At 48.4% G+C, this 17390-nt stretch overlaps 1 long non-coding RNA gene across 1 annotated transcript; it reads right to left on the bottom strand.

Moving 5' to 3' along the window:
* Positions 1–647: 647 nt before the first annotated feature.
* Positions 648–17285, bottom strand: LOC309541492. Its single transcript, XR_014223749.1, has 3 exons — positions 17199–17285; positions 8450–8849; positions 648–870 (listed from the first exon to the last, which is right to left on the bottom strand). It is a non-coding gene; the product is annotated as an uncharacterized lncRNA (long non-coding RNA).
* Positions 17286–17390: the final 105 nt, after the last annotated feature.

Genomic DNA, 17390 nt, shown 5'->3' with positions numbered 1-17390 from the left:
GAACCTAATTTGTTCCGGAGGTCCGTTCTTAACCCGATACTGTTCTTAACCTGAAGCACCACTTTAGCTAATGGGGCCTCCCGCTGCCACCGGGGCACGATTTCTGTTCTCATCCTGAAGCAAAGTTCTTAACCCGAGGTACTATTTCTGGGTTAGCGGAGTCTGTAACCTGAAGCGTCTGTAACCTGAAGCGAATGTAACCCGAGGTACCACTGTATAAGGGTCTGGTGTCTTCTGTTCCAGTGTATCTGAAGAAGTGTGCGTGCACATGAAAGCTCATACCAAGAGCAAACTTAGTTGGTCTCTAAGGTGCTACTGGAAGGATTTTTTTTTTATTTTGCACCATCCCTAGGTCATCGATTCTTTGCACAATACACCCTTGGGGTACCGGGAACGACACCCCTGTCCCCAGTCTGGAGGAGCCCTGAAAGACAGTTGGGTTAGTCCTGCGCCTCAACAGCCTTCGGGGAGCCCACAAACCCCCTCCCCGCGCATTGGGGCTCCGTGCCAGCCTCGCTGCGCCCCCCCCCTCGCAGCCTCGCCCAGCCCAGGCAAGCTGACAGAGGGAGTCCCTCCCGAGGAATTTCGAGAGAGCAGACGGAGCCCGGCGAGAGTCGGCGCAGGTGCCTCTCAGATGAAGCAATTAATTGACAGAACAATTAGAGCTATATTTAGCCTGTTTGCACACAACAAGCACGCGGAGATGAAAGGCGAACAATGCACAATGGCGGCAATTAACATTTCCTTCCACTTAACAGCTGCAGAAATTAGGGTCTCGCGGAGAAGAAAGTCGCCGCGCAGCTTCCTCGCGGCTCCCCGGATCTTGCGCGCGGCGTCTCCATCCGAGCTCCAAATCAAGGAGGCTCCCACCTGCTCCGAAGGAGACCGTGCAGTTTAAGCGACAGCTGATACATTCAGAAGGAACAGACGGCAGGCTACGCTTCGAAGGGAGAGGCTCCTTTTGATATGCAGACCCCCACAGATGCGCAGCAGCCCCCCCTCCCCAGCTTACAAATTAGCGGAACAATATTTGAAAAGCCACTTCAAACCACACCCGATTTGCAATTTACGCAAAGCTGCATGCTTGAAAGTGATCGCCGCTGCAGTGATCGCTCAGCCTCCTGCGAAGGGAGGCCTTGGTGAATCTCCGGAAAGAGGCCCTCCAGTCAAAGAATTGTGGAGCTGGAAGGGACCACTGAGGGCCATCTAGTCCAGCCCCCTGCAATGCAGGAATCACAGCTCAAGCATCACTGGCAGGTGGTCCTTCAACCTCTGCTTAAGAACCTGCTTAAGAAAGTGAGGAGGAATTAAAGAACCTTTGAATGAGGGTGAAAGAGGAGAACGCAAAATATGGTCTGAAGCTCAACATCAAAACAACGAAGATCATGGCCACTGGTCCCATCACCTCCTGGCAAATAGAAGGGGAAGAAATGGAGGCAGTGAGAGATTTTACTTTCTTGGGCTCCATGATCACTGCAGATGGTGACAGCAGTCACGAAATTAAAAGACGCCTGCTTCTTGGGAGAAAAGCAATGACAAACCTAGACAGCATCTTAAAAAGCAGAGACATCACCTTGCCAACAAAGGTCTGTCTAGTTAAAGCTCTGGTTTTCCCATTAGTGATGTATGGAAGTGAGAGCTGGACCATAAAGAAGGCTGATCGCCGAAGAATTGATGCTTTTGAATTATGGTGCTGGAGGAGACTCTTGAGAGTCCCATGGACTGCAAGAAGATCCAACCTCTCCATTCTGAAGGAAATCAGCCCTGAGTGCTCACTGGAAGGACAGATCCTGAAGCTGAGGCTCCAATACTTTGGCCACCTCATGAGAAGAGAAAACTGCCCGGAAAAGACCCTGATGCTGGGAAAGATGGAGGGCACAAGGAGAAGGGGACGACAGAGGGCGAGATGGTGGGACAGTGTTCTCTTTTTTTTTTTTTATAAAATTTTTATTAGTTTTACAAAAGTTTTTATAACAAACAAACATAAAAGAAAGACAGACAAACAAACAAATATAATTTCAAAATGTCCTTTCATAGACTTCTTTCCTCGGACTTCCCCATACCTCCCCTTTCTGCATCCTCATGTCCAAATTTTTATAGCAACTTATAAATGTTTTTTCCCATCCTAATTCATCATAGTCCTTTCTTAATCTGATCTTATATTACTGCAACCCTTTCTCTCTGTAAAATCTCGACATTCTAAACTTCATCAAGTTTATAATAGTTCTTAAGATAAATCTTAAATTTCTTCCAATCTTCTTCCGCAGTCTCCTTTCCCTGGTCACGAATTCTGCTTGTCATTTCCGCCAATGTCATATAGTCAATCACTTTCATCTGCCATTCTTCCAAGGTGGGTAAATCTTGTGTCTTCCAATACTTTGCGATCAGTATTCTTGCTGCTGTTGTTGCATACATGAAAAAGGTTCTATCCTTTTTTGGCACCAATTGGCCGACAATGCCCAAGAGAAAGGCCTCTGGTTTCTTAAGGAAGGTATATTTAAATACCTTTTTCATTTCATTATATATCATCTCCCAGAAGGCCTTAATCTTCGGGCATGTCCACCAAAGATGATAAAAAGTACCTTCAGTTTCCTTACATTTCCAACATTTGTTATCAGGCAAGTGGTAAATTTTTGCTAGCTTAACTGGGGTCATGTACCACCTATAAACCATTTTCATCACATTTTCCTTTAAAGCACTACATGCCGTAAATTTAATACCAGTGTTCCACAACCTTTCCCAGTCAGCAGACATAATATTATGACCAATGTCCTGTGCCCACTTAATCATAACTGATTTAACTGTTTCGTCTTGTGTATTCCATTTCAACAGCAAGTTATACATTCTTGACAAATTCTTAGTATTGGGTTCTAGCAATTCTGTCTCAAGTTTTGATTTTTCCATCTGGAAGCCAATTTTCCTGTCTTGTTTGAAAACCTCCATTATTTGATAATAGTGGAGCCAATCTTGTACTTTGGGTTTTAGTTTTTCATGGCTCTTTAATTTCAGTTTCTCTCCATCCTGTTCTAAGATCTCGCTATACTTTGGCCATCCGACCTCCATATTAACTTTCTTGTGGGCCTTAGCCTCTAAGGGTGACAACCATCTAGGGGTTTTGTTTTCCAACAGATCTTTATATCTCATCCAAACATTAAGCAACGCTTTCCTTACAATATGGTTTTTAAAGGCACTATGCACTTTGATTTTGTCATACCATAAATATGCATGCCAGCCAAATGCATTATTGAAACCTTCTAAGTCCAAGATATCTGTATTCTCGAGGAGCATCCATTCTTTCAGCCAGCAGAATGCTGCTGCTTCATAGTACAATTTTAAGTCCGGCAGGGCAAATCCCCCTCTTTCTTTTGCATCTGTTAATATTTTATATTTTATTCTGGGCTTTTTGCCCTGCCAGACAAATTTCGCAATGTCTTTCTGTCACCTCTTGAAACAGTCCATCTTGTCAATAATCTGCAAAGTTTGAAATAAAAATAACATTCTAGGCAATACATTCATCTTAATCACTGCAATTCGGCCTAACATTGACAATCTCAAATTTGACCATATTTCTAGATCTTTTTTAATTTCTGACCAACATTTTTCATAATTGTCCTTATACAGATTCAAGTTTTTAGATGTTAAATTAACCCCTAGATATTTCACCTTCTTGACCACCGTCAGACCTGTCTCTTCTTGAAACTTATTCTTTTCCATATCTGTTAGGTTTTTCCCTAAGACTTTAGTTTTTTGTTTATTCAATTTAAATCCGGCTACCTGCCCAAATTGTTGGATTATTTCCAACACTCTTTTTGTACTAGTGTTTGGCTCCTGCAAGGTCAATACAAGGTCATCTGCGAACGCTCTTAACTTATAGTGTTTGGTTCCGACCTTTACACCTTTAACTTGCTGGTCATCTCTAATCATGTTCAGCAACACCTCCAGGACCGAAATAAAAAGCAATGGGGAAATTGGGCACCCCTGTCGTGTTCCTTTTTCTATCTTAAGTTCCTCAGTTATTACATTATTTACAATCAACTTAGCTTTTTGTTCGGAATATATTGCACCCATACCATTCTCAAATCCTTGTCCTACCCCCATCCCATGAAGATTCTTTTTCATAAAACTCCACGAAATATTGTCAAAGGCTTTCTCCGCATCCACAAATATCAAAACTGCTTTAGTATTTATGTTCACCTCTAACTTTTCCAGAATGTCTATTATGTTCCTAACATTGTCTGAGAGGTGTCTTTTTGGGAGAAAGCCTGCTTGGTCTCTGTGAATCTTCTCCATCAGTACTCTTTTAAATCTTTTTGCTAAAATGTCTGCAAAAATTTTGTAATCCACATTCAATAACGAAATTGGGCGGTAGTTCTTCAGTTGAGTCTTTTCAGTCTCTGTCTTTGGTATGAGTGAGATATATGCTTCTTTCCACGATTCGGGTGCCTTTTTTCCCTCTAAAATCTCGTTACAAACTTCCTTTAACGGTTGTATCAGCCATTCCTTTAAAGATTTGTAATATCTGGAAGTCAGTCCGTCTGGCCCTGGAGATTTGCCCAATTGCATGTCCTGAATGGCACCCTCTATCTCTTGTTCTGTTATTGTCTGATTTAACTCCACCTTGCTATGATGAGAGATTTTTTGTAATCCATATTTATTAAGGAATTTATCTATGTCCTCTTCATTTTGTAATCCTTGGGAATAAAGTTTTTTAAAATAACTCACAAAACAATTTCTTATCTCGTTGGGTTTAGATATATTTTTTCCATCCACTTCTAGACTTGTGACTGTATTTAATTTCTGTCTTTTCTTAAGTTGCCATGCCAGAAGTTTACCACATTTGTCTGCCGACTCAAATGTCTTTTGTTTCATTTGCTTTATTTTCCATTCTATCTCTTGGTTCATCAATTCCATATATTGTGTTTGATACAACTTAATCTCCCTCAAAATCTCCTGGGACTTTGGTTTTGATCTTAATTTTTTCTCTCCTTCTTTTATCTTTTCCAAAAATTTTTCCTTTTTCTCATTCTGTTTTCTCTTCTTTATTGAATTTTGTTGAATCAAAAATCCTCACATCACAGCTTTACTTGCGTCCCAGATCACTCTTTTTTCCACATCGCCCTTTAGATTGATTTCAAAATAGTCCTTTAGAGTTTTTTGGGCCTTCATGTGGATCTCTCTATCTCGAAATAGGGTGTCATTCATTCTCCATCTAAACTGACCAGTTGTTGTAAATTTCATTTCCATCTTCACGGCGTTATGGTCGGAACAGGTTTTTGGGCAGATTTCTACCTTCTGGTGGGACAGTGTTCTCGAAGCTTCCAGCATGAGTTTGACCAAACTGCGGGAGGCAGTGGAAGACAGGAGTGCCTGGTGTGCTCTGGTCCAGGGGGTCACAAAGAGGCGGACATGACTAAACGACTAAAGAACAACAACAACAATGAACCTGCAAGGAAGACCTTTCCCAGCACCTTCCAAGGTCACAGAATCATAGAACGGTGGGCTTGGAAGAGTCTCCCAAGGGAACCCTAAATGAAGTTTGTTTGTTGGGATGTGAACAGATGCTAGGAGAGGATATATTTATTAGACATTATCCTTCCTTCCTCATGTTTGTCAGTTCAGCAGAGGGCCCACAACTGAAGGGGCCAGTACCGCGTGCAAGTGATGTCGGCATGCACACACCATGTTGACACCATGCACACACTTCATTTTATTGAATTTATATACTGGCATATATCTATCTAATCAAAATAAAAACAACAACCCAATAACACCGCCCCAAAAAAGAGCCACATTTTAAAAGGACATAGGATGTCAATCAAATCAACCTGGCTAAAGAGGGATGTTTTTGCCTGGCGCATAAAGGTGTATAATGAAGGCGCCAGGCAAACTTCCCTGGGGAGAGCATTCCACAGACAGGGAGCCACTGCAGAGAAGGCCCCGTTCTCGTGTTGCCACCTCTGGACTTCTCGAGGAGGAGACACACGAAGGGGGGCCTCAGGAGATGGTATTAGGGTCCGGGTGGGTTCATATGGAAAGAGGCGGTCCTTGATGTATTGCAGTCCCGAGGCATTTAAGGCTTCATAGGTCAAAACCAGCACTTTGAATTGGGCCCAGAAACTAATCGGTAGCCAGTGCAGTTGGACCAGGATTGGTGTAAGATGCTCAAACTGTCTTGCTCTGGTGAGCAACCTGGCTGCTGAATTCTGCACCACCTGAAGTTTCCAAACTGTCTTCAGAGGTAGCCCTACATATAACACATTGCAGTAGTCTAACCTTGAAGTTACCAGAGCCTAGACAACAGTAGTTAGGCTGTCCCTGGGCGTAGCTGGGCCAGTAGCCAAAGCTGATGGAAGGCACTCCGGGCCACTGAGGATGTGCGCACATGTTGTAATGTTCTGACATGTCCCATGCATGCCGCCATATAACCCACAAAACACGGTAGGACTTTGTGAGACAAACACACAAAAACTAAGCTGAACCACGAGTTCTTGCACTAAGAGAGGAAGTCCAGACTGTTTTCGATCCACTTTCTCCTGGGCGTGGATCATTCTACAGATCTCCATCTTGCTGCCTCCAAACTGAGAAGTCTCAGGCTCTGCAGCCTTCTTTGCCGGAGGCAGGAGGGAGAAGCCGGCCACCTTCTCCTTTATTGCCAGTGTACCGCTTGCTGGTACAGATTACAGAAATTGTAGATAATAGACCCCAAAGTAATTACTGGCTGACCTCTGCTCCCCTGGCTTAGTCAGCAGCGCTGAGCTCACCTCTTCTCTCCGGCTGCTGCTGCTGCTGCAGATCCTGGGCTTACTCTGTCATTATCCAACGGCGGGAGCAGCAGTGACAGGCGGCTTCATTACGAGGCTCTGAGAGGGCCTGCGGCGAGCCACTGCCCCCGAGAGACGCAGCCAGGCCAGGAGTTGTTAGCAGGACTTGTTCCCCTTTGCGCCAGAGCCCAGCCTCAGACGCTTTCGAGGAGAGGGAAAAGAATAAGGATTGCTCTGGATCCCAGCACCCTGCAAGACTGGGGGGCTCAGAGGTACGGAGGCACTCGGCACATGCTCAGAGACTCTCTCCCCAAAGCATCACAGAAGTCAATCCACGAGGACTGTTGAGCTGGGTATGAAGTAGCCGCTTTTCAACAAATAACCCTCAAAGGGTGACAGCAAACTCCTGAATTGCAAGGCGTAAAGAGTAAAGATGTATGGAAGTGAGAGCTGGACCATAAAGAAGGCTGATCGCCAGAGAATGGATGCTTTTGAATTCTGGTGCTGGAGGAGACTCTGGAGAGTCCCATGGACTGCAAGAAGATCAAACCTCTCCATTCTGAAGGAAATCAGCCCTGAGTGCTCACTGGAAGGACAGATCGTGAAGCTGAGGCTCCAAGACTTTGGCCACCTCATGAGAAGAGAAGACTCCCTGGAAAAGACCCTGATGTTGGGAAAGATGGAGGGCACAAGGAGAAGGGGACAACAGAGGACGAGATGGTTGGATACTGTTCTCGAAGCTACCAACATGAGTTTGACCCAACTGCTGGAGGCAGTGGAAGACTGTAGGGCCTGGCGTGCTCTGGTCCAGGGGGTCATGAAGTGTCGGACATGACTAAAGGACTAAACAACAACAACAAAAGAGTAAAGAGTTTCAATTCAGTCCCTTTGGGCTTGAACTGGGATAGAGGGATTCCTTTCTAAATCATACTCCATGTGCTAATTGACTTACCAATGCCATGATGTGTGTATTGTCATCAACAGCTGTGAAGAGAGCAGCTGTGGCTACATACCCTCCAAGTGTCCCTATTTTCCAGGGACAGTCCTGGAAGTATGAAAGCCATCCCAGCTTCTGATTTGATCCCAGAATGTCCCTATTTTCCCTGCCTGTGCCGCTGCCGTCGCCGCCAAACTCGGAGAGGAGCCCTTTCAACTCTGCAATTCTATGATGGAGGCAAGAAAATAAAGGCAGAGGTGGTTTCACCCCCCTCCCCTGGTTGTTGTGAGGATGAAAGGGGGAGGAGGGAGGGTGACACACATCACCTTGAGCTCCTTGGGGGAAACGCGTGATAGAAATGTCACCCATCAGTTACAGAAGCTGGAAGGGACCCCAAGGGTCATCTAGTTCCGCCCTCTGTAATGGAGTCATAATAGCACCTGGCCCTGCCCCCTGCCCCAGGGAGAGTGGGGCGCCTCCTTGTCCTGCGGGGCACGTAGGTGTTCCAGAGTCTGGGTTTCTTCCTGAAGACAGGCTGGCTAGACAATCACCTCCAGACCTTTTGCAGTTTTAGCAAGGCAGGCTTTGCAATTCATTTCAAATACCCTTGGCTTTCCCTATTAGCCTATCTGACACAGATCATTTGCAGATGCTTAAGTCACGGGTGCTCTTTCGCTCTCTCCCCCCACCGCCTTCTCCTTCCAGCTGAATCAAAATTAAGGCTCCAGCAGCTCAGTTAATGCACATTTACCTGGCTGCAGCTCTTCTGCCTTCAAGGACAATAAATTCCCCGCCCTTGCTTTTCCCTGATAGTCCATAATGTGCATTGGGCTGCAGACCAATTTGTACAAGCCGGGACAACTTCCCTATTACAGTAAGGAAGCAAAAATAATTATGACATTCCAAGGGACTCAGGGGCACGTCTGGAGACTTCGGCGGCTCGTTGGTCCCTAAGCCCATCTTTTGACAGCTACGTGTGGCAGGTCCTGCTGCCTTCAGAACATCTGCTTCTGAGTTCTCCTGGCCAGTTTGTCCCCAGGGAATCTTCTCTCATCCTGCTCCGAGTCTTGCTCCCTTTGCAGGGGGAAATATCACTGCAGGGCCTTCTCTGTGGTGGTGACGCAGCTTTAGATACCTGGGCAGCCTCTTACCTGCGGGGAGGGGGATTTGAGGGTTCAGTATGGAGGCTCAAACCAGATTCCCAATTAGACTTTTTATTCAGTAATGCATCACTGGACAGAGTCCAAAAGAGTCTGTGAGAGCATTTCCAGCAAGAGCACACACCCCATATAGGGGAAAAAATTCATCATATTGGCTGTTTATTCTCTAGGCAACCCACCTTCTGCCAGCCTAGCACCTTACCATCTCTTTGTCCAACCAGAATCCTTGAGAATGCTTACTTAAATCAAGTATTCCACCAATCTCCCTGTATGTGCAGAGCCTAACCCTTACAGTACCTGGTCATGTTGGAAGATTCCACTTGGCTTCCAGCTCATCTCACACACAACTCTCTGGCGATTGTTCTCCTACCTACAGCTGGGTGAGGGGGTGCAGGAAAGGCCCCCTCACTTAGTTGTAGCTCTTGCAACTGAGCTCATTCTTTCGGGATGGCGATGAAGATACTTGAGCAACTATGGATGTTGTCTTGCAAAGAAACTTCTCTGTCTAGTTCAGCTACAGAATCCTCTTTTAGATTATAACCTCCCTGGGTACAGGACCCCAAGAACTGGGAGGGACTCGGGGCATCATCCAGACTGACTCCCCCCTGCCAACCCACAGCGTCTTAAACCAATTGGCTATTTGGGGGGCCACGGAGTTCTTCTCAGCTCTCCCGTAAATTTCCCAACAAAACTTACTTTGTATGAAAGGAGAAGTCCTTTTTACTTAACACAATTTCCATCAAAGCCAACACAGGGTAAATTGGGTCTCTTATTTAAATTGTCCTCAGCAACGAGGAATGCCTGGTTCTGTGGGGGACGCTTGTGGAGAGAGCATTAACATCCAAATTAACTAGAATATAATCTTCATCAATCTGTTTTATGCCTTCAGGCGGGTTGATAAAATCTATAGAATCCCTAATGAACCAAATTAGAAAAGGAGCAACAATGGTTGAGGGGGGTCCTCCTTGCGAAGAGCCCCAGCCTGACGAAGCGGCTCTAGCCAGAGAGACGGGGGGTGGGGGGCTTGCACACTTTTGGTGGCACGTAATGAGGAATGTTCAAAGTCTTCTCCTGCAATAAGGAATGAGGTGCCTGAGACGTTATCAGTTCCATCAACACTCCACCTTGCAAAACAATATTAATTGCATATTTATAGGAATCGTAAGAACGTTATCAGAAGAAATGATGCAAGCTCTATATAAGATTCAGGCTGACAGGCCTCTGCAGCTGCTTAGCATTTTCTTTGAGGAGCCAGTCATTTTAATGGTTGTTTTATACTTTTTTTAAAAAAAACCGAGTGCTTACTGGAAGGACAGATCCTGAAGCTGAGGCTCCAAGACTTTGGCCACCTCATGAGAAGAGAAGACTCCCTGGAAAAGACCCTGATGTTGGGAAAGATGGAGGGCACAAGGAGAAGGGGACGACAGAGGACGAGATGGTGGGACAGTGTTCTCGAAGCTACCAGCATGAGGGAGGCAGTGGAAGACAGGAGGGCCTGGCGTGCTCTGGTCCAGGGGTCACAAAGAGGCGGACACGACTAAACAACAACAGAACATTGCGATGTACTCATAGATCACGATGTCTTAAATAAGGATGGAGCTCTGTCGAGGCATTGGCTGCCTTCACAGTTATTCCCATATCGCGATTTTTGCCTGCAGCTGCTCTTGTGATTCACTGTCCCGGCATGAGGCCTGAGAGAGTGGAGCCAGCAGAGCTAACAGGGACTGCAGGAATCGAGAGAAGCATTGGCTGGCTTCAAGGTTTCTCCCACATTGTGATTTTTGCATAGCACACACACACAAACACACATACACATAATGATTTGTGATATATTGCCAGGTGAAAAATAATGAAACTGATATGATAGAGGGTTCCTTGGTTCTCATACTTGCTGGATGAGGCCAATGGCCCATCTAGTCTAGCATCCTGTGTCCACAATGGCCAAGCAGATGACTGTGGAAAACCCACAAGCAGGACTGGAGTACAAGAGCCCTTTATGTCGCCCCCCCCCTGTGGTTTCCAGCAACTGGTAGGCAGAAGTGTTGCCGCTCCCATTTGTGGGATGTGAAACACAAGAGCAGTCAAGTACAACATTCCTAGAGTGAACATGTTTGCACATGGGGAGGAATGTTTGTCCAGCCAGCAGGTCAACTTCCTATTTCCTTCTGGGCTGGGACAGACTTCCTCTGCATGTGACTAGAGGTGGGCGTGGCCTCACCTGTGCAGGTAACGACATAAGCACAGGGCAGGGCAGCCATCTCTCTCTCTTTCACCACATGCATCGAAGAAGCAACATCTGCTTAGCCAAAGATGCTTCCAGCCAAGAGAGGACAAAGGGACTGTCTCTTTATGAGATAGTTTCCAGGTGAATGTTACTTTTCTAAGCTAAGTCTGCCTTCTGGGATCCGATTGTGAACAGAATGTGAGTAAACTCTTTTTATACTTTTATGGAAGACTGTGTCGTGTCTCATCTTTTATGAGGGAATAAGGGGGAAATACCAGAACAGTTATTATAGAGGCTTTAGTGAGCCTGAGCAAAACGCATCCGCTGCAAAATTTAAAAGAGGGGAATGTTACTCTGCTAAATTGTAGAACTTGTTAACACAAGTTGGAAAGGCTATAATCAAACAATATATCCTCTCCTGCATCCCAGAACATTCCCACACCATTGCGAAGGCAGAGCAGAGCCCTCCTGGCTAGGAGCCCTCAATCGCCCTCTCCTCCTGCTTGAAAACGACCTTGACAGATTAGAGAACTGGGCCAAAACAAACAAGATGAATTTTAACAGGGAGAAATGTAAAGTATTGCACTTGGGCAAAAAAAATGAGAGGCACAAATACAAGATGGGTGACACCTGGCTTGAGAGCAGTACATGTGAAAAGGATCTAGGAGTCTTGGTTGACCACAAACTTGACATGAGCCAACAGTGTGACGCGGCAGCTAAAAAAGCCAATGCAATTCTGGGCTGCATCAATAGGAGTATAGCATCTAGATCAAGGGAAGTAATAGTGCCACTGTATTCTGCTCTGGTCAGACCACACCTGGAGTACTGTGTCCAGTTCTGGGCACCACAATTCAAGAAGGACACTGACAAACTGGAACGTGTCCAGAGGAGGGCAACCAAAATGGTCAAAGGCCTGGAAACGATGCCTTATGAGGAACGGCTAAGGGAGCTGGGCATGTTTAGCCTGGAGAAGAGGAGGTTAAGGGGTGATATGATAGCCATGTTCAAATATATAAAAGGATGTCACATAGAGGAGGGAGAAAGGTTGTTTTCTGCTGCTGCAGAGAAGCGGACACGGAGCAATGGATCCAAACTACAAGAAAGAAGATTCCACCTAAACATTAGGAAGAACTTCCTGACAGTAAGAGCTGTTCGACAGTGGAATTTGCTGCCAAGGAGTGTGGTGGAGTCTCCTACTTTGGAGGTCTTTAAGCAGAGGCTTGACAACCATATGTCAGGAGTGCTCTGATGGTGTTTCCTGCTTGGCAGGGGGTTGGACTCGATGGCCCTTGTGGTCTCTTCCAACTCTATGATTCTATGATTCTATGATTCTATGAATTTGTTGAATCCTCTTTTGAAGCCATCCAAGTTGGTGGCCACCACTGGCTCCTGTGGCAGTGAGTTCCATAGTTTAACTCTGTGCTGCATGAAGAAGGGCCTTTTTCCCTCTGCCCTGAATGCTACTGCCCTCAGGTCCCGCTTGTGGGCAGGGCTGTCTTAAGCATATGCGGCACCGGGGTGCAAAGATCCGCCTGGCGTCTCCCCGGTTGCCCAGTCCCAGGCGTGCAGGAGGGCGGAGCCGGATGGCCCCCTCAGCATCTCATTGGCTTGGTTGCCCCCGAACTCGCAACGCAGAGCTACCCGCAGCAGAAGAGCCCGCCATGGCACTCCGACTGATGGGTGGACTCTTCCGCGGACTCAACTCTCAGGCCCTGGACTCTCAGCCTGGTGCCCCTGAGAGCCTGGCACCCAGGTGCCCCACACCCCTAGCGCCTGTGGGTAAGACGGCCCTGTTTGTGGCCTTTCCTTCAGCATCCGGCTGGCCACTATGAGAAAGGGGGTGATGGACAAGATGAGCCTTTGCCCTGCCAGTAATCCAGGAGGACTATGCCCTTACTTCTTCCTTGTAACAATGACTCTTGTGCCTCGTTCTGTTTTGAACTGCTTAACTTCCTTGTTCAGTTAACGGGAATTTTGTTTGCTTCCTCCTTCATTTCTCAGACTCTAAAGCAATATATTTGACTGGATAGTGACCCCACCACCTCCACTTTAGGACCTTGCAGTGCACAGAGGGAGACTGTCAGGATGGGGCTCAGGCCATTTCTTCCAGGGTGGGGCCACCAGGATCTATTCAGCTGGAGGACGCAGCCCTTAAGACTCAAGAGGATGAGACTCTCCTTCATCTTCTCAGCCTTACAGAAGCCAAAGGCTGCAAAATCAGGCAAGAGTCCTCTCACAACCCAGAGGCGGCCACGTTGTGGGTCTTGTCAGCCTATGAAAGCCTTCAGTCAACTTTAGCTCCCTGCTTGGCAACCCCATCCTACAAATTCAAGGAAGGACAGTGGTCCTCAGGTTACAGATGCTTCAGGTTACAGACTCCACTAACCCAGAAATAGTACCTCGGGTTAAGAAATTTGCTTCAGGATGAGAACAGAAATTGTGCTCCGGCGGAAGCAGGAGGCAGTGGCGTAGCGTGGGGGGTGCAGGGGGGCCAGCCGCACCGGGCGCAACATCTGGGGGGTAGGGGGTGCAAATCCATGGGTTAGGGGGCGCAAATTACTTGCCTTGCCCCGGGTGCTGACAACCCACGCTACGCCACTGGCAGGAGGCCCCCATTAGCTAAAGTGGAACCTCAGGTTAAGAACAGTTTCAGGTTAAGAACGGACCTCCAGAATGAATTAAGTTCTTAACCTGAGGTACTACTGTACTTCTTCATGCAGGGCATCCTTTATTTCTCATTTAAGTCACCAGTCGAGTTCCCCCCACCCGCCCCCTGCCTTCAAAGTGGGCAGTATTTGGGCTATTTTATGGAAAGGAGAGGATCAGCTGAACCTGTGGGGAATCTTCCTTGTTTGGAAGATCAGGACAGATAGAAGAAACGACTTGTTCATTCAGCGCACGGTTAACCTATGGAACTCACTCCCACAAGAGGCAGTGATGACCACCAACCTGGATGGCTTGAAAAGAGGATTAGACAAATGCGTGGATAAGTCTATGGATGGCTGTGAACCGTGGTGGCTGGGCTCTGACTCCACAGTCCGAGAAGGAAGGAGCTCTTAGGCCCTGAACGAATGGCACTGCCAGGTACAACTATGAATGCAGAAAATCTGAGGATAAAGCTCTAGGGAACAAAGCAAAAGACTTGGGGGGGGGTTCAGGTGTGGTTGAGGTTGTCAGTTTTTCCTGGGAAAGGTATAAAGGAGTGGGAGGGAGCAGGAAGGGGGGTGCGGGCCGCCCCAGATGTCATCACTGAGGGGGGTGAAAAAATATGGCAAAAATATGTAACTCCCGCACCCCCCCTTCCTAAGCCAGTAGCTGAGGCGGGGGCACTGGGCACCACACTGCGGGGCCTGCAGCGTGCCTGAGCCACACGTCTCTCCTGAGGGGGAGGCGGTGGGCGGACAGCCTGCAAGTTCCATGCTGCTTTTTTGAGCAGTGTGGGGCTTGCGTCTGCCCACCGCCTCACCTGCCCTATAGCTGAGGGGGAGGCTGCGGAGAGGCTCCACGTAGCGCGTTCGCCCCGGCCCTGGCTGCAGGGTGCATGCGCTGTACCGGGCACCCGAGCAGCTGGCTATGCCAGTGGGAGGGAGGGGAGAGGGAGAGAGAGACTTCAAGGTGAACAGACTCTTTGCTCCTAAGGGAGCCCTCCCCACTTAAGACAGCCAGGGGCAATAATACATCAGTTATGAAGCAGCCAATTAACATGTCTTGCGAAGTGTGCAGCTTGCATGAAAGCCTCCTGCCCTCTCCTGAAACCCTGACATCCCTTTTAGGAACTTTTGCCTGCCTGAACAAACTCCAGCATTTGACCACCTAATGATTGGCAAAGACAATAACGGAAAATCTCAAGCAATTTCACTGCGTCAAAAGGGGCACATTCATTAAAAAGCTGTTAAGCTAAATTGAAACACATATTTTCAAAAGAAATGCATTAACAATACGCTAGTTTAAAAGTGTCTGAAACTAAGAAACTAGTTTAAACTACCAAGACAAGCCGTCGTGTCTACAAGGACCCTGGAAACACACAGGATGTCCCGGCTTTGGGGCTGCTGTTGTGCTCACAGAGTGTAAAAGCACCACAACCTAGGGCTGTGTACACATTTCTGCTTCTTCCAGCTCCTGTATGCTTCCACGCCTGGCATTTGAGGTTAACCACCATCCATAGGTATCCCTGCAGCTTCCAGAGAAATACTCTTGTTTGGTGATGCCTTTTCCCTCAAACCTTCTGATAAGGAAACAGAAACTGTGGTTAAGATGAGTCGTGTGCATTTCAGGCAACTGTGAAGCATGCACTGAACTTCAGTGAACTGGAGTTTAATGTGAGGAAACTAATCATGGAATTGTAGGGTTGGAAGGGACCCCAAGGGTCATCCAGACTGACCCCCTGCAATGCAGAAATCACAGCTAAAGAGCCGTCCAACCTCTGGCTAGAAACGTCCAGCAATGGTGAGCCCACCACCAACAGGGAGTCTGGCCCACTGTCAAGCAGCTCCTACCATCAGAAAGTTCTTCCTGATGTTTAGTCGCAATCTCCTTTCCTATCATTTGAATCCATTGGTTCGGGGCCTCCTCCTCTAGAGGAGCAGAAACCTTGTTGCTCCTCCTTCCACGGTATCTGAATCGACATCTGAAATTCCAATTCTACAATTCTATAATTCTTTGCCTGGTTTGCTTGGCGATGGAGCAGAGCATGCCCATCAGGCTATGTGGCAGACAGAAATTCTACAGGGCGAGCCTTTTCTCTTGACAACTTGGCTGTCAGGCACCTTTTCATTTATGAGTGACGCACAGTTAATTTTGGGACCCTCTACCCCCACCAGTAGTGATGTATGGAAGTGAGAGCTGATCTCCGAAGAATGGATGCTTTTGAATTCTGGTGCTGGAGGAGACTCTTGAGAGTCCCATGGACTGCAAGAAGATCCAACCTCTCCATTCTGAAGGAAATCAGCCCTGAGTGCTCACTGGAAGGACAGATCCTGAAGCTGAGGCTCCAAGACTTTGGCCACCTCATGAGAAGAGAAGACTCCCTGGAAAAGACCCTGATGTTGGGAAAGATGGAGGGCGCAAGGAGAAGGGGATGACAGAGGACGAGATGGTGGGACAGTGTTCTCGAAGCTACCAGCATGAGTTTGACCAAATTGCGGGAGGCAGTGGAAGACAGGAGTGCCTGGCGTGCTCCGGTCCAGGGGGTCACGGAGAGGCGGACACCACTAAACGACGAAACAACAACAACCCCCACCAGCAAAAAAAAGGGCAAAAACTTGCATATGGCACAAACTGTATGCAAATTTCACGCTCGTTTGCATCTTCCGCCGGTGCAGCAGATCCACCTTCAGTATGCTGAGCCCAGCGAATTCTGTTGCTCCCCCCCCCCCATCCAAGAGACACCAGGAACAAGCCCACCTTGGCAGCGTCAGCACCCTCCTTGCCGTGGGTACCCTCTCTTGCAGCTCGGAAAGCCCGGCAACGCCTCCTGGATTCACGGGACCTCGCCTTCCCCCGACGGGCTGCTAAACCAAGCTCGCCCCGTCTATTTTTAGCCCCGCTGCACTTCTTATTCGTCATCTTTCTTCCTTTTTTTTTGCTCAGCAAACACCTGAGTGGGGAGAGGGGGGGGCTCCGAGGCAGGCAAGAAACCCCCTTCCCGCCCCATAGACACAGGTGCCCGGACAGTGTGCCAAGGGAGCGAGCAGGAGATGAAAGGGGGGAGCGCGGATCTCCTTCGCGGGGCGCTTGCCCAAAGGCTGAGCGCTTAACCCGGGCAAATCCCCGACGGCGCGGCCGGGAAGGAGGCAAAGGCCTCTGGGCTGGGCGCCAGGAGGCGGGCGGCAGCTTCGTTTCGCTTGTGGGGGGACCCAGCCCTCCTGCGCCGTCGGGAGGAAGAGCGCTTTGGTGGGGTCTCGTCCTCCAGGGAGAAGGGCTGGAGTTGGGCTGGCGTCGGAGTTCCCTGGGTCCAGGCAGTAGGGCGCGCGCGCCACCCCCACCCCCATTCTAGAGACCTGGGGAGGCCCAGGGCCCTTCCCACCCGGCCCCCAGGGCGCGAGCAAAGGAGGGAGGGGGCGCCTTCTTTCGACGGCCAGCCTCTCTCCAGCCCCGCGGGCCCCGGGGCCCTTTACCGCTGCTGCTGCTGGGCTCCTGCCGTGGCCCGCGGGCCGGACGGGCTCCTCGCGCGGCCGCCGCCGCTCTCCCGGACCGAAGCGGCGGCTTGCTATTTTTAGCTCCTCCGTGTTTCCAGGGGAAACCTAATGACGCAATGACGTCAATGCAGGTCAGCGGCAGACTGGATGGAGGAGCCGCGCCGCCGCCGC

The sequence above is a fragment of the Podarcis vaucheri genome, assembly GCF_965113315.1.
Source record: "Podarcis vaucheri genome assembly, chromosome: 10".
NCBI classification, from domain to species: Eukaryota; Metazoa; Chordata; class Lepidosauria; order Squamata; family Lacertidae; genus Podarcis; species Podarcis vaucheri.
Note: the sequence above shows the minus strand (reverse complement) of the source record. Positions and strands in the feature narration are given on the sequence as shown.